Consider the following 25764-nt stretch of genomic DNA (forward strand, 5'->3'; position numbering starts at 1 on the left):
ATAGAGGTACCAACAAAAGGTTTATGCAATGGTCGAGAGTTTGGCTTCTCTAAGGGAGTTCAAGAGTTCGACTCTTGGTAATGCTGTGTTAACTATCCAAAAAAATATTTAATAAAGGTGATGTAACTCGATATTGAAAATAAACAAGTAAATAATTTTAACAATAAAGCATAGGAATCATGAAGGCATAAGATTCGGGTAAATACAAAGAATCCAAACATGGAATTAAAGGTTGAAGTCTATTACAGAGTCACGGAAAGAAGTTCATTAACATGTACAAGCTTCCATAAAGAATAAAAGATCAGTAAACTTTCGGCGGCAAAGAAATATTTAGTTTGAGTACTAAACATCACATGATTCTAGTGGATTGAAACAATGAAGCAGCTGAAGGCTATATCAACTTAAAAATAGTAAAAAGGTCAATGTATTCAGTTATTTATTAGTCGTCTGTGAACTAGACAAGTGTACTAAGCGTTACTACATCAAGAAATGAATGGATCGATCAATCAGAAGAAGTAAGTTTATGACATAATTTTATTGGAAAAAGGACTTCAATTTACATGGGTTGAAGTTATTCTAAGTTAGAAAAACAACAAGAAGCACACCTATCACTTCCAAGAATTATCTTCAGGCATACTCTTCATGTATATCATATCAACTAGATTGATTGTGTAATTGTGCAGTATATAAGCACATAATAGATTAACACTATTGTGTAAGACATGCCCGTACTTTAACAAGACTAAGTCAAATTGACAACCCTAAGTAAGTTGTATTATAATCTTAGTTTGCATTTTGTATTTGTAACATTAAAGTCTGTAAAAATGTCAAAGAGTAGACTGGAGTCTTTTTCCTTTAAACAATATCAAGCCTAAGAATTCTATTTGAAAGAAGATCAAGAAGATCATGCCTCAGAGGAATTATGAAGAAGCTTGGAGTTGAATAAATCTGTTTTGGGAAAAATATTCTAAGTCAAGATCTCTATAAGTCACATATTTAGTGTTATAAAGAAGTCATTCGAGAACTCCAAATGACTTATCGAGAATTCAGGAAAGTTATTAGAGAACTCAGAGATATCGACAAGCCAAATTGAAGACATGAAGATTGGAGATATCGACAAGTCATTTCTTCACTAGAGAACCCAGAATTATCGACAAGTCAACATTCATTAGAGAACTCTGAGTTATCGATAAGTCAAATTCCACTAGAGAAATCAGAGATATCGGTAAGCCAAAATTCACTAGAGAACTCTGAGTTATCGAAAAGTCAATAAGCCACTGGAGAACTCAGAGACATCGAGAAGTAAAAGTGAAGATTTGAAGACTAGAAATCTCAACATGCCAAATTCTCTTATAGAGAACTCAGAGACCTCTATAAGTCAAATTTACAATGGAGTATTAGAGATATCGATAAGCCAATATACTTTTCGAGATGTCAGGTTCTAATAGACCAAATTGGAGATCTCGAGGTAAAATCTCAAAGTACAAAATTGCAGACCAGTTCAATATCCAAGATTTACAATCAACGAACAATCCAACCAGCTGGATTGACAAATCTACAAAAAGCAGCTTGAAGAGTGTGCAAGATCATGGGTGAAGACTAACTGACAAAGGAAGATCAAAGTTAACAAAGTATGCAAAGATATTCTAAGCCAGAAATGGAAGATATACTTTTCCCTAAATGGAAATGACAATTGACAGTTTACTAAAATTAATAGCATGTCTTATTATACACTGGGTAAACTAGGAGTTAACTAAATTATAAAGTTAACACTGGTCCTTTGTAAGTTGCAAGAATTCAGATCAGGAACTCTTGTATTCTCTCAAGAAAGAAGCTAAGCTCTTTATCAACAAAGAGCCTAGAAATTTTATAGCAAACCATTCTTAATTTTAATATAAAATTAAGTGAGTTTTGAAATATATGTGTTCTTTATTATTGCATGTTTAATTTCTGCATGAACACATTTCACTAGAACAATTGATTTACTTTGTTCAACCAAAATAGTTCAAGAAAAGCATTAAGACACCAAAACACATTCACCCCCTGTGTGTAATTCATTACCTAATATAACAACTCGTGTATTTTTATTTTATTTTTAATATTTGGAAGTGTAATAAAAGTTTAAGTAAATAAATAAAAGATGTGTATTGATTTTGGCAGCGGTTATTGATTGTTATTTAATTAATTATGATTTGTTGATATGTGGAATTGAATTGTGTGATTTATTAGTGAGTTACATGATTTTATTTTGCTTGTAAAAGTGATTTTATTGTAATTTTAATTCCATAAAGATTTGGGTTGTCTTTAAAATGTGTTTTCTAATTTTATAATTTTAATAATTATTTTTAGGACTTTATAAAATTGAGAAATCAATATTTTGTTAATTATTCATTTTTTAATGATTTTCTGAGTGTGGTAAAATGTTAAAATCCATATTTAATTATGGGAATCTTTAAAAATTATGAAATTTATATTTTATTAATTTCATATTATTCGGAGAATTTTAAAATTATTTTGGGAATTTTCGGGAATCGTTTCACCCGCGTGTCGTTTCGTTGTTTGTTAAAGAGCGGGTATAAAGTGCGCTTTCAGAATTGCTTTTAAAACTTTGAAAATTATATTTTAATTAGTTCGGAATATTTTGGATCTTTTTGGATTAGTTGGAATTTATTTCAATGCGTTTTTAATACTACTTGGTTCGTTAAAATACATATGTCGGGATATAAATTGGGTTCCGGGGATTCAGAAATTCAGTTTATTAATAAACCAACACGTATCCTGTTTTAACAGGATGCGTGTGGCTGCCCTGTTATTTCCTTGGTTTATTCCCTTTGGTCATTCGGCTATCTTGAACTCTCTCGATTCTCTGTTTTCTTTCTCGATTGTTTCTTGCTTTTGCTCGGCTCCTTTCTTCGACTTTCATCTTCTTCCTTTTACTTTGCTTCCCTGGGCTTCGTTTCTCCATTTCTCTGTTTTCCGGCGATCTCTCCGGTGAGCCGCCCCTGTTTTCTGGTTGGCTTGGCTTTGATTTATACAGTTGGTATACATATATATATACGTGTGTGCCTTGTGTATGTGTGTGTGTGTGTGTGGCGCGGTGGCGCGTGTGTCACCTGTGCAGTGATGCGGTTGTGTGTTTGGTTGGGCTGGTTATTGGGCTTGCAGTTGGGCTCTACTGTTGGGCTTATTCTGTGAGCTTGTTTTTGGCAGTTGGGATTTTGGATTATTTTGTTTGGGTCTATGTTGGGCCTGTTCGTGTAGCAGATTTGTTATGGTGAATTGATTTTAATTCTTTTTATTTATTTAATTTTCTGTAGGAAAATAAATGAATATCATTTGTGAAATAAAAGAATTTTGTGGCGAGAAAATAATATTAATCGGTATGATTTATTTGCGAACCCGTATTATATCGGGCGCGAATAAATTGTGCCGCCGTTGACAATGAACTTCGGCGAGTCAACGGTGGACGGTGATGACGATGTTCTGAGCCCTAAATTCTATAAATAAATAAAATAAAATAATTATGTAAAATATGTTTGGACTTAAATAATTAATTGTTGTTGGTGTTGGGTTGTACATAATAATATTGTGGATTGTTGAGAATTGTTGACGTCGATTATAATCGATGGGTAGTCTTATAAATAAAGAAGTTGCTGCCAATATTTTCTAAAAATATATTTGTAATCGTGCATAATTATGTTCTACGTGTTATCCCTATTTATGCTCGAGAGATGTGATTACATGATTATGTGTATAATAATAATACGAGTCGGGTTGTTGGATTTAGGTTATTAGGATTTGAGGATATCAAGCATGTCGGTATAACTCATTAGGGTATTCTGTAATTGTAGATCCCAGTCGAGTTGTTCCAGGATCAAAGTCAGCGTGAAAGCTATTAGGGTTTGTAAAGCGTTGCAAGGCAAGTACCCCTGACCATTCTTTTATGGTTCAGTGCATATGAATAGCTAAATGTTTTATTCTCGTAATGGAACATAAACGTTTTAAGTTACGTATCCCCTGTAGTTATAAATCACTGTTTTCGAATTGTTTTGGGGAAAAGTAACTTCGAAAGGTACCTGTCTCAAATGGAATGATTTGCGAAACGGATTTTATATGTGTGCTGGCTAAATAAATGATTTTGAAAATGAGATATTACAAGTGTTTTGAAAATTGGATAAAACGGTCAGATATGGGACACATTGGATCCAGAGTAGGCCTATTGAGGTGGCATAAGAGGCTAATTCAGTTGCGCGCATTATAAAACCGATTAGTCCAGCAGGTCAGAGACCTAGCTAGTCTCTGAGTTCCGGAACAGGTAAATGGGATGGCAGTTAGAGCCGTCTGGTGTTGATAGCCTGATCAGCTGTCTTCACATATCCGCTATGTATCTGATTGGGATTTGTGAATTATATGAAAGCATGATTGATTGATACAGCGGTTTTATAAAATAGTTAGCATGCTAAAATTGGACTCTGGTATTACGCAGTACACTATAATGTCGTTTTCACAAAGCATGTTAATTAGTGTTATCCAGTTACCTTGATTGTCATTATGAAATGTTGATATCATGATTAAAGCTCTGTTTTCATTATTGTTGCATTATTATTTTAATCCGTTATTCATATTTGGTACTGCTGAGCGATTATGCTCACCCTTGCAAACTGTTATGTATATTTCACAGATGCTTAGAAGATCAGTCAGACCGACCCGTGTTCCCGCCCCTACTGGACCTGGCTCCTCTGAGGTAGTTTGTATCAGACCATGAGGTCTGAAGAGTTGCTGAATAAAGTTAGTGTGTCTTAGATAGTGAATAAAGAGTTTGTAATAATGAGAATCTGAATTATACTTGAACCTGGATCGGATCTTGGTTCGGGGTCAAGTTAGTATATTTTAATAATAATTCTGTTGTTTATATTTTTTGGTAATTGTGTTTAGTGACGTCAACTCCTGACCCCGGGGTTGAGGCCGTCACAGTTGGTATCAGAGTTACAGGTTCAAGTCCCTGATTCAGGTTAGGGATCGTGTCGAGTAGGTGATAACGTGAGTCTTTAAGTGTGAGTCAGCAACTCATATAGAGGAGCAAACCTTTAGAGTCAGTCGAGGGTTCCGACGGCATTACCCTGGCATCTATTAAATGTTTTGATAGAATTGCCTTGACCTGGTTGTGTCTTGCCTGTATATTTATTATGTTGGCAGTGGCCTATTGCGATTTCGAGTTTTCCATCTCGGGCTTCTGATTCGGATAGCTCAGATTCGGAGAAACCCCTTGATGTTGTTACCGAGGAGACCCCTATGCCTCCTCCACCAGTCCCTTCTTTTGTGCCTCGAGACATCCCTGGATCTGGTCCTCGTCCTCGTTGGGTACGTAGGTCTATGTCTGCTGTCAGGGATTTCCCTCCCGGCTGCGGTCCCAGTTCTTCCATGATGAGACCTCCGGTACCTCCTGTGGCCCCTAGTGGTACTTCTTCACTGATCCCTTATCATGTCCATAGGGCGGTGAATACTTCCTTTATCAGAGATCAGAGTCCAGAGTTTGTTGTCCAGTTGGACCAGGTACCTATTGCACATTTCAGGGTATTGCTGCCCCTTCTCCTGAGGTGCGAGCCCGTGTGAGAGCATTGACCCAGATGGTTGTAGAGAGGGCTAGATCTGTTGACCGTTTCATTAGCTCAGAGTTTAGAGCGGTGCAGTATCAGGACCTAGTGAACTGGCTAGTATTTGAGCTAGGTTCCATTGGTGGCAGTGGTAGTGGCTAGACAGAGCTGCAGTAGAGGGATGCAGAGCTCAGAATGACTTCTAGGAGTTCTGTAGTTGTTTACTTTATATATGTACATTATGTTGCGATAGGTTGTAGTAGGCGAGGCTGTTATGACACCCAATTTTGGTGTGTATTCGGATGGTTCTTTGTATTTGGATTTTCAGTTGTACTAGTTGGATTCTGTTGGTTACTGTAGTTCAGCTGCTTTATCTTATTGTTCAGTTTTTATATATTGTGCGTTGCTATTATTATTGTTATTATTATTGTTGTTTCTGTTGCTGGCATTTTTAGATTATAATCATTCACTCAGGATGGATCCAATTATAATGGGGGATGAGAATATTGTTTTAGTGGCAACGCTCTCCTGATGCATGAATATAAACTGCTGGAGCAATCCATTTTCTTATATATGACTATTATGTTTCAGGAGATGCCACCAAAGAGAAATTCTCAGCCCAATAACTGATCTGCTGGGGATCCTTCCATGAGTGATTTGACGAACTTGTTGCGTCAGCAGACTATACAGTTGGCCCAACAGCAACAACAATTCCAGCAACAGCAGCAACAATTGCAACAACAACAACAACAGCAACAACAACTCATACAGCAACAACAACAGCAAATCCAACAGCAGCAACGACAAATCCAACAGTAGCATGAGATGAGAGGGGCAAATCACGGTGTTAGTTTTAAGTATTTTCAAGCAGTGAAGCCCCCAGAGTTTAAAGGAGAGGTAGATCCTGTTGCTCCCAGGATATGGTTAAAGGAAATGGAAAAAGCGTTTGCGCTCACTAAGGTGAGTGAGGATTTAAAGACTGATTATGCTAGTTATTTTCTGAGGAATGATTCGAATTATTGGTGGGAATCTACGCGAGTCCTAGAAAGAGAAGGTCCAGTTCCCTGGGCCAGATTCACAGAATTATTTTTGGAAAAATACTTTCCAGCCTGTCTCTAAAGTCAAATGGAGATGGAATTTTTGGAGCTAAAATAAGAAAATAGGAGTGTCATGGAATATGAAGTGAAGTTTACGGAGCTGGCCCGTATAGCACCGGAATATGTGAGTTCAGAAGCCTAACGAGCGAAGCAGTTTCAACAAGGGTTGAAGCCAGAAATAAGGAGTGGAGTTGTAGCCTTACAACTCAAGACATATACTTCGGTAGTCCAGGTTGCCTTGGTGATAGAGAGTGATCAGAAGTTAGCTGCAAAGGAGCAGGGTGAAAAGAAGAGGAAATTTGAAAGTGGACCTGCAAAGTCAGAATCAGGGATAGCGAGTCGGAAGTTTCAGCGTTGGTTTGGAAGGAATAAGAATAAAAAGTTTAAAGGGCAGAAATTTCCCCAAGTTAAGCCCGATACAACATCAGTTAACTCTGCCCCGACGAGGATGAGTAAGCTAGTGGTTGATTGTAAGACGTGTGGGAAAAAGCACAGTGGACAGTGCCACGAGAATATTAATTGTTTTAAGTGTGGACAGAAAGGTCACTATTCCACGGAGTGTAAGTCTGAGATTCAAGGAGTTACTTGTTTTAGTTGCGGCAAAGTGGGACACATAGCTAGGAATTGCAAGTCAGTGACTCAAGGTAATGTTGGAAAGAGTGTGTCCCAAGGACCAGCAACCAGTACTGTGAGAGCTAGGACTTTTAAGATGACCCAAAAGTCTCCAGTTCATGATTCTGATGTGGTTGCAGGTACGCTTACTTTAAATTCCGTACCTGTTAACGTTGTGTTTGACTCAAGAGCATCCAAATCTTTTATATCTGTGAATTGTGTGAATAAAATGCAATTGATGTTAGAAGACTTAGACAGACCTCTAACTATAGAAGTGGCTAATAAAGATAAAGTACCGGTAAAGCAATTTTGTCCTAGTTGTTCCCTAGAGATTTCAAGATATATATTCCCTGTTGACTTAATACCCTTCGAGTTGGGAGACTTTGATGTTATTTTAGGTATGGATTGGTTGTCTCGATATAGGGCAAATATTGATTGTAAGAAAAAGAGAGTTGTTATGTACACCTCAGATAATAGAAGGAACAGTTACCAAGGGCAGAGGCAAGATATGAAGTTTCTCTCAGTGATGCAAGCAAGAATATTGTTGAGACAAGGATGTGAAGTGTACTTGGCTCATGTTGTGGATATAAAGAAAGAGACCCCTATTTTGGATGAAATCCCTATAGTAAGAGAATTCCCTGATGTTTTCCCAGAAGAATTACAGGGATTGCCACCTGATCGTGAGATAGAGTTTTCCATTGATTTGGTACCTGGAGTTGAACCAGTTTCTAAGGCTCCATACAGAATGGCCCCGATGGAAATGAAAGAATTGGCTAAGCAACTTCAGGAATTATTGGATAAAGGAGTTATTCGACCCAGTGTTTCCCCGTGGGGTGCTCCAGTGTTATTTGTGAAGAAAAAGGATGGAAGCATGAGATTGTGCATTGATTATAGAGAATTGAACAAGTTGATAATAAAGAATAAGTATCCCTTGCCACGAATCGACGATTTGTTTGATCAGCTTAAGGGATCATGTTACTTCTCAAAGATTGATTTAAGATCTGGCTACCACCAACTGAAGATAAAGCCGAAAGATATCCCCAAAACTGCATTTTGAACAAGGTATGGCCATTATGAGTTTCTAGTGATGTCGTTTGGATTGACGAATGCGCCAGCAGATTTCATGGATTTGATGAATAGGGTATATAAGGAGTATTTGGATAAATTTGTTATTGTATTTATTGATGAGATCCTCATAAATTCGAAGAATCCAGAAGATCACGCAGTGCATCTGCAGATTGCCCTTCAAAAGTTAAGAGAAAAGTAATTGTATGCCAAGTTTTCTAAGTGTGAGTTTTGGCTGACGGAAGTATAGTTCCTTGGTCACGTAATAAGTAAAGAAGGTATCAAAGTAGACCCGGTAAAGATTGAAGCCGTATCAAAATGGGAGCAACCGAAGACACCAACGGAAATAAGAAGTTTTCTTGGATTAGCAGGATATTATCGAAGGTTTGTGAAAGATTTCTCGAAGATTGCATCCCCACTAACCAAGTTGACCAGGAAGAATGAGAAGTTCGTTTGGACAGAAAAGTGTGAAGAGAGTTTCCAAGAGTTAAAATGAAGACTAGTGACGGCTCCAGTGTTAGCATTGCTAGATGAGACGGGAAACTTTGTAATTTATAGTGATGCTTCTTTGAAAGGATTGGGATGTGTGTTAATGCAGCATGAAAAAGTGATTGCGTATGCCTCCAGATAACTAAAGCCCCACGAGCAGAAATATCCGGTTCATGACCTTGAATTGGTGACTATAGTATTTGCTTTAAAGTTATGGCGTCACTACTTGTATGGCGAGAAATGCGATATTTAAACGGATCATAAGAGCCTGAAGTACATATTCACGCAGAAAGATCTGAACATGAGACAGAGAAGGTGGTTGGAGTTGATTAAGGACTATGATTGTTCGATTAATTATCACCCAGGTAAAGCCAATGTAGTGGCTGATGCCTTAAGTAGGAAGGAAAGGCTAAATATGGTTAAGATTGCGGAGGAATTGGCATGAGACTTGGAAAGAATGGAAATTAAAGTTTGAGGATCTAACGGAAGTCAAGAGCAACTAAATGAAATTACTTTCCAGCCGGCCTTGATGGAAAAGATTAGAAGATGTCAAGAAGGAGTTATGGAACAAGAGTTGGATACTTTGACAGGAGAAGAGCTGTGTACTCAAAAAGATAGTCAAGGTTTATATAGGTTTTCGTCCAGAGTTTGGATTCCTGATGTAACAGAGTTGAAAAACGAAGTATTGCAAGAAGCACATAACTCTAGGTTTTCTATCCACCCTGGTAATACCAAGATGTACCAGGATTTGAAGAGAAATTTTTGGTGACCAGGAATGAAGAAGGATATTGCCAATTGGGTAAGTAAATGTCACGTGTGTCAGACGGTGAAAGCAGAGCATCAATGACCAAGTGGATTGTTACAACCTTTGGAGATTCCCCAATGGAAATGGGAAGACATTGCTATGGATTTTGTAGTGGGATTGCCAAAGAGGAGAGCGAATCATGATGCTATTTGGGTAATCATTGATAGATTGACTAAGTCGGCGCATTTCCTTCCGATTAATAAGAAGTATTCGTTGGAAAAGCTAGTGAAGTTATACTTGGATGAGATAGTTACCAAACATGGAGTTCATGTTTCTATAGTGTCGGATCGAGACCCTAGATTTAATTCTAGGTTTTGGACTAAATTCCAAGAGTGCTTAGGAACGAAATTGAATATGAGCATAGCCTATCACCCTCAGACGGATGGCCAAAGTGAGAGAATGATTCAGACCATAGAAGATATGTTGAGAGCCTGTGTTTTGGATTTTAAAGGTAATTGGGATGAGCACCTACCTTTGATTGAGTTCTCGTACAACAACAGCTACCATGCCAGTATAGGGATGACACCTTATGAAGCTTTGTATGGACGAAAGTGTAGATCACCATTGTACTGGGATGAGGTAGGAGAAAAGAAAGTGTTAGGCCCTGAGTTGGTTCAGCAGACTAAGGATGCCATAGTGTTGATTCGGAAAAAGTTGGAAGCAGCTCAAGATAGACAAAGAAAATACGCAGATTTGCATAGAAAAGAAATGGACTTTGAGATAGGAGCTTTGGTGTTACTAAAAGTATCGCCTTGGAAAGGGTTAGTACGATTTGGTCAGAAGGGTAAACTTAACCCTAGATTTATAGGACCCTTTGAGGTTTTGAAGAGAGTGGGAAAGGTCCCTTATGAGATAGCGTTACCACCGTAGTGGCAACACATTCATAATGTGTTCCACGTATCTATGTTGAAGCCTTATGTCCCTAATTCGAATCAAATTATAGAATATGAACCGATTGAGCTTCAACCAGATTTGTCCTATGTAGAACAACCGGTTCAGATCCTAGACCGTAAGGAACGAGTCCTTAGGAATAAGTCCATTCCTATAGTAAAAGTTTTGTGGAGAAATCCTCGAGTAGAAGAGTCTACTTGGGAATTGGAGTCAGACATGCTTGACAAATATCCTCATTTGTTTAATTGAATTAGATTCTGGGGACAAAATCTTTTTAAGGGGGAAGGAATATAACGACTCGTGTATTTTTATTTTATTTTTAATATTTGGAAGTGTAATAAAAGTTTAAGTAAATAAATAAAAGATGTGTATTGATTTTGGCAGCGGTTATTGATTGTTATTTAATTAATTATGATTTGTTGATATGTGGAATTGAATTGTGTGATTTATTAGTAGTTACTTGATTTTATTTTGCTTGTAAAAGAGATTTTATTGTAATTTTAATTCCATAGAGATTTGGGTTGTCTTTAAAATTGGTTTTCTAATTTTATAATTTCAATAATTATTTTTAGGACTTTATAAAATTGAGAAATCAATATTTTGTTAATTATTCATTTTTTAATGATTTTCTGAGTGTGCTAAAATGTTAAAATCCATATTTAATTATGGGAATCTTTAAAAATTATGAATATATTTTCTTAATTTCGTATTATTCGGAGAATTTTAAAATTATTTTGGGAATTTTCGGGAAACGTTTCACCCGCGTGTCGTTTCGTTGTTTGTTAAAGAGCGGGTATAAAGTGCGCTTTCGGAATTGCTTTTAAAAATTTGAAAATTATATTTTAATTAGTTCGGAATATTTCGGATCTTTTTGGATTAGTTGGAATTTATTTCAATGCGTTTTTAATACTACTTGGTTCGTTAAAAATACATATATCGGGATATAAATTGGGTTCCGGGGATTCAGAAATTCAGTTTATTAATAAACCAACACGTATCCTGTTTTAACAGGACACGTGTGGCTGCCCTGTTATTTCCTTGGTTTATTCCCTTTGGTCATTCGGCTGTCTTGAACTCTCTCGATTCTCTGTTTTCTTTCTCGATTGTTTCTTGCTTTTGCTCGGCTCCTTTCTTCGACTTTCATCTTCTTCCTTTTACTTTGCTTCCCTGGGCTTCGTTTCTCCATTTCTCTGTTTTCCGGCGATCTCTCCGGTGAGTCGCCCCTGTTTTCTGGTTGGCTTGGCTTTGATTTATACAGTTGGTATACATATATATATACGTGTGTGCCCTGTGTATGTGTGTGTGTATGTGTGTGCGTGTGTGTGTGGCGCGGTGGCGCGTGTGTCACCTGTGCAGTGATGCGGTTGTGTGTTTGGTTGGGCTGGTTATTGGGCTTGCAGTTGGGCTCTACTGTTGGGCTTATTCTGTGAGCTTGTTTTTGGCAGTTGGGATTTTGGATTATTTTGTTTGGGCCTATGTTGGGCCTGTTCGTGTAGCAGATTTGTTATGGTGAATTGATTTTGATTATTTTTATTTACTTAATTTTCTGCAGGAAAATAAATGAGTATCATTTGTGAAATAAAAGAATTTCGTGGCGAGAAAATAATATTAATCGGTATGATTTATTTGGGAACCCGTATTATATCGGGCGCCAATAAATTGTGTCGCCGTTGACGATGAACTTCGGCGAGTCAATGGTGGACGGTGATGACGATATTCTGAGTCCTAAATTCTATAAATAAATAAAATAAAATAATTATGTAAAATATGTTTGGACTTAAATAATTAATTTTTGTTGGTGTTGGGTTGTACAGAATAATATTGTGGATTATTGAGAATTGTTGACGTCGATTATAATCGACGGGTAGTCTTATAAATAAAGAAGTTGCTGCCAAAATTTTCTAAAAATATATTTGTAATCGTGCATAATTATGTTCTACGTGTTATCCCTATTTATGCTCGAGAGATGTGATTACATGATTATGTGTATAATAATAATAATACGAGTCGGGTTGTTGGATTTGGGTTATTAGGATTTGAGGATATCAAGCATGTCAGTATAACTAATTAGGGTATTCTGTAATTGTAGATCCCAGTCGAGTTGTTCCAGGATCAAAATCAGCGTGAAAGCTATTAGGGTTTGTAAAGCATTGCAAGGCAAGTACCCCTGACCTTTCTTTTATGGTTCAGTGCATATGAATAGCTAAATATTTTATTCTCCTAATGGAACAGAAACGTTTTAAGTTATGTATCCCTTGTAGTTATAAATCACTATTTTCGAATTGTTTTGGGGAAAAGTAACTTCGAAAGGTACCTATCTCAAATGGAATGATTTGCGAAATGGATTTTATATGTGTGCTGGCTAAATAAATGATTTTGACAATGCGATAGGTACAAGTGTTTTGAAAACTGGATAAAACAGTCAGATATGGGATACATTGGGGCCAGAGTAGGCCTATTGAGGTGGCATTAGAGGCTAATTCGGTTGCACGCATTATAAAACTGATTAGTCCAGCAGGTCAGAGACCTAGCTAGTCTCTGAGTTCCGGAACAGGTAAATGGGATGGCAGTTAGAGCCATCTGGTGTTGATAGCCTGATCAGCTGTCTTCACATATCCGTTATGTATCTGATTGGGATTTGTGAATTATATGAAAGCATGATTGATTGATACAGCGGTTTTATAAAATAGTTAACATACTAAAATTGGACTCTGGTATTATGCAGCACACTACAATGTTATTTTCACAAAGCATGCTAATTAGTGATATCCAGTTACTTTGATTATCATTATAAAATGTTGATATCATGATTACAGCTCTGTTCCCATTATTGTTACATTACTGTTTTAATCTGTTATTCATATTTGGTACTGTTGAGCGATTATGCTCACCCTTGCAAACTATTATGTATATTTCACAGATGCCTAGAAGATCAGTCAGACCGACCCGTGTTCCCGCCCCTACTGGACCTGGCTCCTCTGAGGTAGTTTGTATTAGACCATGAGGTCGGAAGAGTTGCTGAATAAAGTTAGTGTGTCTTAGATAGTGAATAAAGAGTTTGTGATAATGAGAATCTGAATTATACTTGAACCTGGATCGGATCTTGGTTCGGGGTCAAGTTAGTATATTTTAATAATAATTCTGTTGTTTATATTTTTTGGTAATTGTGTTTAGTGACGTCAACTCCTGACCCCGGGGTTGAGGCTATCACACCTAACAAGTGGTATCAGAGCGAAATCTGAAAGCAAACAGATTCAAGATCTTGGAAGAATGAATACATAGAAAATCAGTAGCATCAAAATTCCTACGTTTAACAAAGCAAACTACACTCTTTGGAAAAAGAAAATGTTGTTGTTTATCAGAATGGCCAATCCACTCTATGTTCAGATTTTCAAAAATAGGCCCTTCACTCCTATGGTTTGAGTTGAAGAATCAACATATGGTTATATGATCATTCCAGCTCATTATGCTCCAAAAGACCCTTCTGAGTACACTGAGCCTAAAAAAGAGAAAATTTCTCTGGATAGTGGCTTGCAACTGATATTGATGAAGTCACTTGACAATGTAATATACAACAACATTGTCAACTGTAACACTGCCAAGCAAATCTGGGAAAAGATTGAAATACTCTGTGAGGGAAATGAGGAAGTTAGATCTAATCAAAGAAGTATACCGATTTCATAATATGAGGGGTTCATGGCCAAGACAAAAGAAAGTATCACTGATGTGTTTGAAAGGTTCAATAAGCTGGTAAATGACTTGCAGCTCCATGACAAATACTATGAAGCTGAAGAGGTGAACTTGAAGTTTTTGCTCACACTCCCTGATCATTTGGAGCAGAAAATCTCAGCAATCAGAGAAGGGAGAGATCTAAGCAGAATAACATTGGAAATTCTTTATGGATACTTGAAAACTTATGAAGTAGAAATGATTCAAAGAAAATCATTAAGAACTGGACAATGGCATGTTGTAGATGGTTCAAGTTCCCTAATTGTCAATGAAAGCCAGACCTCTAATGATGAGCCAAGATCCCAGACTCCAGCTACCTCAACAAGTGAGAAAAGAACAAATGATTCACAAGAACAGGTTATTCTGGAACTGGAAGAAGATGAGTTCTACACCTTGGATGAACTTGATGAGCTTGATCAGTCAATGGCCTATCTGGAAAGAAAATTCTCTAACATTAGAGTAAAGAAGCCAAGATTCTTCAAGGGTAAAGGACAGTATTTCAACAAAGACAGCAGCTGGAAAGGAAAAGTGAAGTACACATCTGATAGCAAAAATGGTTACAAAATTGGATTTGTTGATAGATCAAAGATAAGGTGCTTCAACTGGGATGAACTAGGCCATTTTGCTACAGAATGATGGAAACCCAAGAAAGCAAAGAAAGACAAAGCTTATCTTGAACTGGAAGCAAAGTATGAAGCTCTTCTGAAGCAACAGCAAAGTAAAGCTTATATTGCAGAGGAAAAAGTTGGGATGATTCTGATAATGGTGACGATGAGGAAGTTAGAAATTATGCTTTAATGGCCTTAGAGCAAGGAGAATCATCCTCATCAAAATCACAGGTACCAACTCTCACTACCATTGATTTAAATGTGAGTCAATATAAGGAAACTATAGAAAAGATGAGCACATAAATATTTCACATACATACAAGTATGGTTGCTGCTAATGAAGAAGTTAGCAGACTGACAACGATAAATGAGAAGCTTGAAAATGAGAAACAAGAAACTGAACTGTTGTTGGTAGAGCTTGAAGCTGTAAGACAAGAAAATGCATATCTGAAGAACAAGCTCAAGTGTGCAAATGAGATTGAAGCAGTGCTAAGGGAGAAGCTGGAAAAGAATGAAGTGAAGTTGAAGTCCTTCAGGAATGCATCTGAGTTGGTTGGACAATATCATGAGAAAAAAAAACCATGTGCAAATATTGCTATTGTCCTTGACTATGATGCCTTGAACAACAAGAAGAAAGAAATATGTGACAAAGGAAAAGCAACAGAAAATGAAAATGTTCCAGCTATGCTGAAAAAGGTTATATCACCTATGTTCAAGGCATGTGAAGTTAACTTTAGTGAAGAAGAGTTGATCATCAATCAAGAAATTGCTGATGAGGATAAAGAGAAGAAAAATGCAGAAGCAACTCAATCTTCCAAAATTGAAGAGAAGCTCATGAATAATCAAAGTCCCAAGAAACCTGTCAAAGAAACCAAAACTGAAGATGCAAGAAAGAAAAAGAAAAATAGAAATGGAAAAATAGGGATAAACAAAAGCAATAATTTTTCTTATGTTGCAGATGCTTCAAGAAAGAAATGTGAAAAATGTGGCTCTATGAATCACCTAACTCACCTTTGTAAAAAGGCAGTTAGCAAGCTAGTTGAAGGAGTTTGCAAATACAATGAAGCAGATGCAGATGATCCCTACTCTTTCTGTGATAAATTTGACTGCATCCCTTGCAACCTTAAGGTGATGAAGAGTTGCCACAAACTGAGAGTAGACCTCAACGAAACAAGAGTTGGGTCTACAACACAAAGGAAAAATGCACAGCAGTCAATGAATTCTATTTTATCTGAAACTACTCATTCTACTTCTGCTAAATCAATTAACAAGAAGAAAGTGCCCAACACTGCTTGGGTTGCTAAACACACTTAAAACTTATTGTGTGCAGGGTAAAGTGAAGAAGGTCATATGGATCATTGACACTGGATGTTTCAGGCATATGATAGGCGATAAAGCCCTGCTATCATAGTTTGACGAGAAGGCTGGCTCTTTGGTGGCCTTTAGAGATAACAACAAAGGATTCGTAATGGGATATGGCAAGATTGTTTCTGAAAATGTTGTCATTGATGATGTAGCACTGGTAGCTGGTCTTGAAGTGAATCTTCTCAATGTTAGCCAATTTGCAGACAAAGGTTTTGAAGTTTTATTCAACAAAGAAGAATGCACTTTAATTTGCAAGAAAACTGGTAAAGTTGCTCTAAAAGGAGCAAGGAAAGGAAGCTTGTTTGTTGCAGACTTGGACTCAATAAATTAAGATGGAATTTGTTGCTTTTACACCAAGGCATCAGAAGAAGAAAGCAAGTTATTCCATAAGAAGTTGTCTCACTTGAATTTCAAGACAATTAACACCTTGGTCAAAAAGGAGTTGTTAAGAGAGATGCCTAAACTGGAGTTTGCTCAAATTGAAGTTTGTGAAGCTTGTCAGAAAGGAAAAATGAAAAGATCAAGTCACAAGTCAAAAAATGTGAATTCTATAAGTGCACCATTGCAACTTATTCACATGGACTTGTTTGGACCAGTAAATATCTTATCTATTTCAAGAAATAAATATGCGCTTGTATTGGTGGATGATTTCTCAAGATACACTTAGGTAGAGTTCATGCACTCTAAAGATGAAACTCCACACATCATAGTTGAGCACATCAAGAAGATAGAAAAACAGGCTGAAGATCACAATTGTGTAAAAAGATTGAGAAGTGATAATGGAATAGAATTCAAAAATGCAACATTGAGTGAATTCTGCAAAAGTAAAGGCATTGCTCAAGAATTCTCAGCTGCTAGAACACCTCAACAAAATGGAGTAGTTGAAAGAAAGAACATAACATTAGTTGAAGCTGCTAGAACAATGCTGCAAGATGCTAGGCTGTCAAAGTTTTTGGGAAGAGGCTGTTAACACTGCATGATACACTTAAAACAGATATCTCATTAACAAGGCTCACGGAAAATCACCTTACTCAATCATGTCTAAGAAAAAGCCTAATGTAAAGCATCTTCATGTGTTTGGAAGCAAGTGTTACATTTTGAAAGACAACTCTGAATATGTGGGAAAGTTAGACTCAAAAGTCTTTGAAGCAATTTTTCTTGGATATTCATTGGAGAGAACTATGTACAAGATCTATGTGATAGATCAAAAGAAGATTATGGAAAGCACTGATATGACTTTTGATGATGATAAATGCCCAGGCTTGGAATACCTTGATGAAAATGAAGCTGAAGCCCTTGCATTTGAAAACCTCAACATTGATAGTGATTCTAATGGAGAAGAGGAAGTTGATGCATAACAGATGATAAATGAAGAGACTATTAAACAAGAAAATCATGGGATTGAAAGCTCATCTCAAACACCTGAATTTGATAGCACAAACTCAGGGGGAGAAGGAGAAGAAGGATATAGCAGTCATACCAATAATGAAGAAAATGATGAAGGCACAAGTCAATAAACTCATACAAGGAAGTGGGATAAAATTCATACTAGAGAAGCAATTATTGGTGATCCTACTACTGGTGTGAGGACTAGAAGTGCAACTGCTAATGAGTGCCTATATGCATGCTTTCTGTCTAAAATAGAACCCAAGAAAATTGAATAAGTTAAAATGGATTGTGATTGGATATCTGCAATGCAAGAGGAGCTTAATCAGTTTGAAAGGAACAAAGTTTGGGAGTTAGTTCCTGCACCAAAGAATAGAAGTATTATTGGAACAAAATGGGTGTTCAGAAACAAGATGGATGAAAATGGTATAGTTACCAGAAACAAGGCAAGGTTGGTTGCAAAAGGCTACTCACAAGAAGAAAGAATTGATTATGATGAAACTTTTCTCTAGTTGCAAGACTTGAAGTAATAAGGATTTTTATAGCATATGTTGTACATTCAAATTTTATAGTGTATCAAATGGATGTCAAGAGTGGCTTCCTAAATGGTGAGTTATAAGAAGAAGTTTATGTGCAACAACCACCTGGCTTTGAAGATCCAGAATTTCCAAATTTTGTATACAAATTACTCAAGGCTCTATATGGACTTAAGCAGGCACCTAGAGCTTTGTATGATACATCATAAGATTTTTTACTTAAACATGGTTTTACTAGAGGAACTATAGACACGACTCTCTTCTACAAGAAACATGGTGAAGATATGATCCTAGTTCAGATCTATGTGGATGATATCATCTTTGGTTCTACAAATGAAAAGTTGTGTCAAAGATTCTCCAAGCTTATGCAGAGTGAATATGAAATGAGCATGATGGGGGAATTAAGTTACTGTTATGGATAAAAAACTAGAGTATACTAATTTCTGTGTTTATTGCTAAGGTTCGGGAGCTCAAGGCCTTTAATGGCTGCTCTCGTGTTTCGTAGCTTAACTCTGCCTTTACGAGATGCCTACATATCTCTGTGAATTAGAGAATCAAGCCAAAAAACGTAGTTTTAATTTGTGGGGTGAGGCCCCTTATATAGATGTTGGGAGTTCTTGAATTGGACTTGGGTTAGGAGACTTGGTGGACAAGTCTTGGAATTAGAATGGACTTCGGAGTCCTAGGAAGTATGAAGCTGATTCCTTATCCCATGAGGTTCCTTGGAGGCCAATCTACAAGGATTTATAACCCCACCAGGACTCATCTTAGTAGCTATTTTCTCCCTTATTAATTAATTATGAAATTAATTGATATTCAGGGTTTTGGGCCTTCTTTGTTCCATCAGGCCTTATTTGGTCCATCAGGCCTGATCAATGTGTTAACCTTTTTGGTCTGAATGTCATACATCTTCTTATTGGGACTTATAGCCCAATTCACGTATAATTAATGCAATATTAATTACGTAATTAGGATTTATTTACTCCCTATCATTTGCCCCCCAACTTTTGGGAAACAGTGGCTCGGTTTCGCAGAAGTTAAGTTTACTTGTTCCCTTACAAGGTATCGTTTTTACGTAAAGTGTGGAGCGACCTACACATTTACAATGATTTGTTTTCATCCCTATTATTTAGGAATTATCTTAATTTCCAGGAATTTTTCCTGAATTCTGGGATTTTTTCCTTTAATTCTGGGATTTTTCCTTGTTTTTCTGGATTTTTCCCTTAATTCTGGGATTTTTCCTCATTTTTCTGGATTTTTCCCTTAATTATGGCTTAAAATCGATCAGGGGACATACCAAATCGATCAGGAATCCTGGTCAAAATCGACCAGGATCCTGATCGAACTTACTGTGATATTGTTACTCTGATCGATTGAATCTTCGATCGATATTTATGCAAAATCGATCAGGGTTCCTGATCAATTTTGATCAGGATCCTGATCGAACTAGCTCACAAAACACCACTCTAATCGATGGAATCTTCAATTAGGAATTATGCAAAATCGATCAGGATTTCTGATCAATTTCGATCAGGATCCTGATCGGACTAGCTCATAAAACACCACTCTAATCGATGGAATCTTCGATCAGGATTTATGCAAAATTGATCAGGATTCCTGATCGATTTCGATCAGGTTTCTGATCGAACTAAGTAACTTTTTACCCTTATAATTGAATAAAATATCGATCAGGGTTCTGTTAGTCCCTTAACAATATAGCAAGAATTACAGAAGGGGGGTTGAATGGAATTCTTGAACCTTTTTCTCGAAATAAAAATGTTCAACTCGATTATAGATATATTTGTTTTGATTAGCACAATGCGGAATGTAAACTTAATTGAATCAAAACATAAGTAATTAAAAACAAGAGTCTTTAAAAACTTTCTGGTAGATTTGAACAATTCCACCAGAGATATATATAATATATCGAGAGGACTCTGTGTGCAGAAATGCTCACAACTGCTTACAAATGGAACTACTGAGAATACAGGAAATGCTAAAGATTCTGCTTACAAAGTTTTTTCTATTTTTGTGTTTCTCAGCTATCTCAGTTATTTTCTATTTGCTACTCTCTTGGTTTATATAATACCAAGATTACAAAGTCAAAAAGACTGAACAAATATAAAATCTAACAGTCTTAAGCTTTGCTGTTTTTCATCCTCTATTACCCAATTAATGGGCTTCCACAGTGTGTTTGTATACATCTCGACGGCTGTGTGTCAGCTTTCACTGTTCAACTATTGTTTGAATTCTTCATATGATTATCCGTCGACTTTCAGAACATCCGTTGATGGTTTAATTGATCATCCGCCGACTGCTATATTAAACATCCGTTGATAGTCATTTGATCATCCGTCGATGACTTTGTTAATCATCTGTCGGTAGCTATTTTGGCACTTGACTCTATTTCACTTATGCAGAATTACAAGACATCGTTTATGTATAATTAATCAACCTATTCTGCATATCTAGTTAAAGTCAACATGACTTATATGCTACTACAGATTCTATACAAAGGTGCATACGTAACTGTGCTACAAACTTATTATTACATAAGCTACTCACTCGATGGATAATAAGTTAATCATCCGTCGGGACTATAATGAGTTATCCGTCGGGACCATAATTCTTATCCGTCGAGTGCTACATAATTTCACTAAGTAAAATCTACTTAGATGTCGTGTTTATGAGATCATCAAGTACACAACATATGCACAACAATCTCCCCCAATTTATGTCTACTGGAATTGTAGCCATAAATTAAGAGATACTTGATGATAACAAAACATACTGGACATATATCTTTAAAAATAAGTAGATAAACTAAAAGTACTTCAATTAATTAAAATGTGCATGGTTTGGCTCACAGTCAATTCAAGATGCTCCTCTAGCCTGAGCAGATTTTTCTAGTTCCTTGAAGGTCTGGATCTTCTTCCAAGCTTTCTGTTATTTTCTTCAATTTGATTCTGGAGCTGCCTGTGGAATTCTAGTTCATCAGATTCTGAGAGATCTAGCTTTTCTTACATTTCCAAGAGAGTCTCATTGCTAGAGATACTCAATTGGTCTTCTAATCTGAAGAATCTTCTTACACCCTTGTCATCCATGAATTCCATCAGCCAGTAGGGCCTTAGATGCACTCTTCTCCCTGTGCATGGGATGATTAGAGTCTTTGGGAGTGCATCTTTAGCTCTAACACCCCTCAGCTCTTCAATCTTCTTCAATACTAGTCTTCTTGCAGTTACGTTGAACCCAAAGTTTTTCTTGAAGGATGAATAGACTTTAATCAGCACAACTTGGCTTTCTTAAAGAATCCTGTGAAGTGGCCACTAAATCTCCCTTCCTTCTTTGTACTTGAACACCAACCTTTCAGGTAGGTTTCTGTATGCATCAATTGCCCTTACTTCATCCAGTTCATCCAGATAAAGATTTAGATCTGAAAATTCTTTGATGTCACACAAGTACAAGTAGTCTCCCCTGTTGACCTTGGGTTGAGCTTTAACTACTGACTTAGATTTGAGAGGTGACAACTTCACTTTCTTGACTGCCCTTGACTTTGTCCTTTTTAGCTTGCTAAGGATTGGTAAGTTGAAGTCAGGAATTGGTATTTTATCCCACTCTATTGGCTCATCCTTTGGCACAATAGGTTCACCATGTATGTTCCTGTAGGGATCCACCACCCTTATATCTTCAAATACCACAGAGGGCTTTGATGCTTGAGTTGTAGCTTGAGTGGATTCCTTAGGAAATTGATCTTCCAATTCCTTGTCAACAACATCCAGTTTCCTTTTTGTTCTTCTAGCCAATTCTTTCTTTCTTGGGGATTTCTTCTGTTCTTCAATCTTCTTCTTTGATTCAGCAGATTCAGATGGTTGAGAGGGAATTTGTTGAGAAGAATTCACAGCCTGTAGCTTGGCCAAGATAGCAATCTGTTCTTTCTTTTGTTTAGACTTCTTTGCATCTAGAGCAGCTTGCCTCTTTACCTGCTTTAATCTGGCTTTTTCTTCTTTCTTTGCTTGAGCAAATTGTGGATGTCCAGCTACCACACAAATTTCCTTGCCATTTCTGAATATCTTAGCAATTCTCCTTTTTGAAGCTGAATCAGCTGGATCTTTAAAGAAGACAATAGATCTTGACAAAAGCTTCTTTTCATCAGGCTTGGGTGTCTCATACACAGTGTCCATAGGGTTCTTCCAAGATGACTTTGGATAATTTGCCCTTGGTTTAAGAATTGTCTCAGCCTTTGTAGACTTGATGCAGGAAGATTGTCCTTTTTCCAGATAGTTCATGCTCATCTCATTCATACCGATTGGCTTGACATGAGAGTGATGGATGGCTGACTGAACTGGCTCCTTGACTAGTTTAAACTTTTTCTGTATCTCCTCATCAATCTTATTCCAGTTGATCAAACTCAATTTTCCTTTTTCAGCAACTTTCAAATTTGCTGCTGCTGCTTTAATTAGATCTATACCATCTGCAACTGTTGGCTTGGAGATAGTAATTGAAGGTACAATTACTTTGCTGATTTGTACTTGAAGTTTCTCCCCCTCAGTTGGTCCTTTCTCCCCCTTACTTGATTCTCTCTCCCCCTTTTTGTTATCATCAAGTTGAGGAGTTAGGCCTTGTGCTTTAGCCAGTTGCATAAGAAGATTTGTCTGAGTCTGTTGATTTTGAAGAAGGATAGCCACTGAATTCTCAATAACTTGAACTCTGTTTTCCAGCTTGGCTAGCTTCTTTTCAGAATCTGATTCTCTCCTTAATCTCAGTAATAGATCGTGTATGGTACCATATGGGATTACTGGATCCAGCTTCTCAGAATTGTATGTCTTCAAGTCAGCTATATCTCTTTTTAGTTCATCCACACTCATATTCTGTCTTAAGTGTTGGATCTTCATGAGATGTAAAGAGTCTAGGTGAGCTTGAAGAATAGCCTTGGTACCAACATCTGAAGTTTCCTGAAGGGCCTTTTGAGTAGCCATCACTTGCTTGACCAAAGACACATCAAATTATCCTGGTGTAAATTCCTTTGTCCATGCCCATCCAGGTAAATTTAAAACAGAACTTGGGTCTTCATCTCCCCCTAAGTTCATGCTTTCATCCAAAGAAACAGAGTCATCATCATTAGAATTTACTCCAAATTCTTCAGATAGCTCACCAGCTTGAGAAGGCATCCTATTGACAGCAGCTTTATCTCTTTGAAGAGATTCTGAGGTGTGTTCTAAATTCAAAGTCTGTTCTGCCTCCACATTACCCTGAGCAGCCAACAATTGATAGGCTGACACAGGATGAGTAAAAGTGTCAGCATCCAAGGAAATGTTATCAATTTTAGCTTTGTAATGTTGCTGAAATTGTCTTCCCTTTTCAGCATCATCCACAATCATTGACTCACTACCAATGGCTGGATCCATCCTTATTTCTCCTGTACCTGCCTTTCTCTCATAATCTCTCTTTTGTTGCATCAGGGTCTCACCCTGGCTCCCCACCCTCACACCCTCACCTTCACCTACTAAGGTGGGACTCCTTTCACTCACTTTTGCCAATCCTGAATAAATGGATTGTTGAGATTCACTCTTTTCCTCTCCTTTTGCCTGGGAGCAACCCAGCCTCTCACTCAATGCACTCTCCTCTCTCAGTCCTAAGAGTGACTTTATTACCACTAAGTCTTCTGCACTAGAAATAATTGAAGTTTGAAGTTGTGTAAAGACACTCGACGGATAAGTGATATCCATTGGGTGAGTCGTAAAGCTATCTGACGGATAACTGCTGTTAAGCTTATCCGTCGGGATACAATCACTACTCGACGGATGATCAATATCCATCGAGAGAGTAGAAATGAATGAGGTGGGAAGAGAAACTATTGTTGACTCTGTGTTGATTGAAGTTATTTGAGGCACATATGTCACAATAGTATCTGAAAGAATTGGCAAGTGAGCCAACAAATCATCTAAAAGATGATGCTCACTTGCACTAGATTTTGGCTTCCCCAACAGAGTTAAAGAAGGGGAATCAGGAATTGAAGTGTTTATCATATCCACTTCCAGAGAGTTTGTTGGTGAGTATGGTGTTTCAGAGGCTTCTATTATAAGAGATTTTGGCTGTGACTCCACATTTATTGGAGCCACATCAATCTGAATTTGAGAAAGTGCAGGGACTGTGTCTTTAGCACCAGTTTGCACTGTGTGTGTGCCCTGTGCATCCCTAGTTGTTTTGGATTTCTTCTTTCTTGTGTAAGTTTGGGGTGAGCTTGTGTCCCTAACCCTTTTGGCCTGTGCTCTTGGCTGAGAGCTTTGTTCAATAGCCACATCCTTTTGGGAGGATGCAGCTAGAAGTGAGCTTTTGTCCTTTTTAAGCACTGCAGTTTGTTGGGAAACTTCAGTGTGGCTAGGTTGGGATTCACTCAACTCTCCAACCTTATCCTTGGGGTTTCTTTGATGTTCACCCCTTCCCTCACCTAACTGAACCTCCTTCACACTCCCCTATTTGGCTTTGGTAGATTTTTCAACTGGTACCTTTTGAGAGATACCAGAGGGGGTTTTCTTTGACTTGGATTTAGAAATTATAGTTGATTTGGCAGCTTTGGTAGGCAACTGTTTGGTCATTATCACAGTTGCCATAGCTACTCCTGAACTCAAAGAAATTGAGGAGATTGGAATAGTTGAGGGTATGGATGAACTTACCTCACTTACCTGAGGTGTCTGCATTACAGGAAAGTAGAACATTGGCACATCCCTATGATGGTTGGCTCTGTTCAAATCCGCAATGATTCTTCTCTCTTGAACCCAACAAGCTAATTTGTTGTTTGGGTTCTCAAGTACAATCTCTTGACAAAGATGATTAGCCAATATCATGAAAAATCTAGCATAATATACATTCTTTCCCCTTTTGGCTAACTCACCTAGTTTAAAACCTAACTCATACAAGACAAGGTCACTGAAATTGTAAAATTTATCTGTAACTAGCATATATAGCATGTTAAGCATGGAAATGTTCACAGAATCAAAATTACTGACTTTTCCAAAGAAAACTTTAGTCACAACATCACACATGAAACTCCATTCCTTCCTAAGACCTAATCTTCTAATCTCACTTAGCTTAGTAGTAGGAAGTGCATAATGCATGGAATTAAGCATATTAATAATATCAGTGTCAGTGTGTGGTGAGGTTATATTATCATCAGGAATTTTGAAATATGCTTTTATCACATCACTATTGATACAGAACTCATTACCTTTGATAGTTAGAGTGATGGTTTTGTCAGTAGAGTTGTAGATTGCAGTGGTCCACATCTCTTCAACAACTTCACAGTAAATTGTGGGTGATTCAAGCATGGCATAACTTAACTTGCAGTTCTTCACGAAGTCCATCATCTTGTGATAGTCTTCTGATCGCTGAATACCCTTATTGACCAAAGCAGTGAAGTTGTTCTTCTCATAAATGAACCCAGTCTGAGACATGATCTTTACTACAGGTGCCATTGTTAGAGAATGAAAGCTTGAAGAGAAAGAGGATATTTGCTTGAGAGAGAATAAAATAAAAGCAGTTGAATTTGAGAATGATAAAAGAAAATAATTGGAATTAAATAAGCTTTTA

The sequence above is a fragment of the Apium graveolens genome, chromosome 9 (genome assembly GCF_009905375.1).
Source record: "Apium graveolens cultivar Ventura chromosome 9, ASM990537v1, whole genome shotgun sequence".
Classification (NCBI taxonomy): domain Eukaryota; kingdom Viridiplantae; phylum Streptophyta; class Magnoliopsida; order Apiales; family Apiaceae; genus Apium; species Apium graveolens.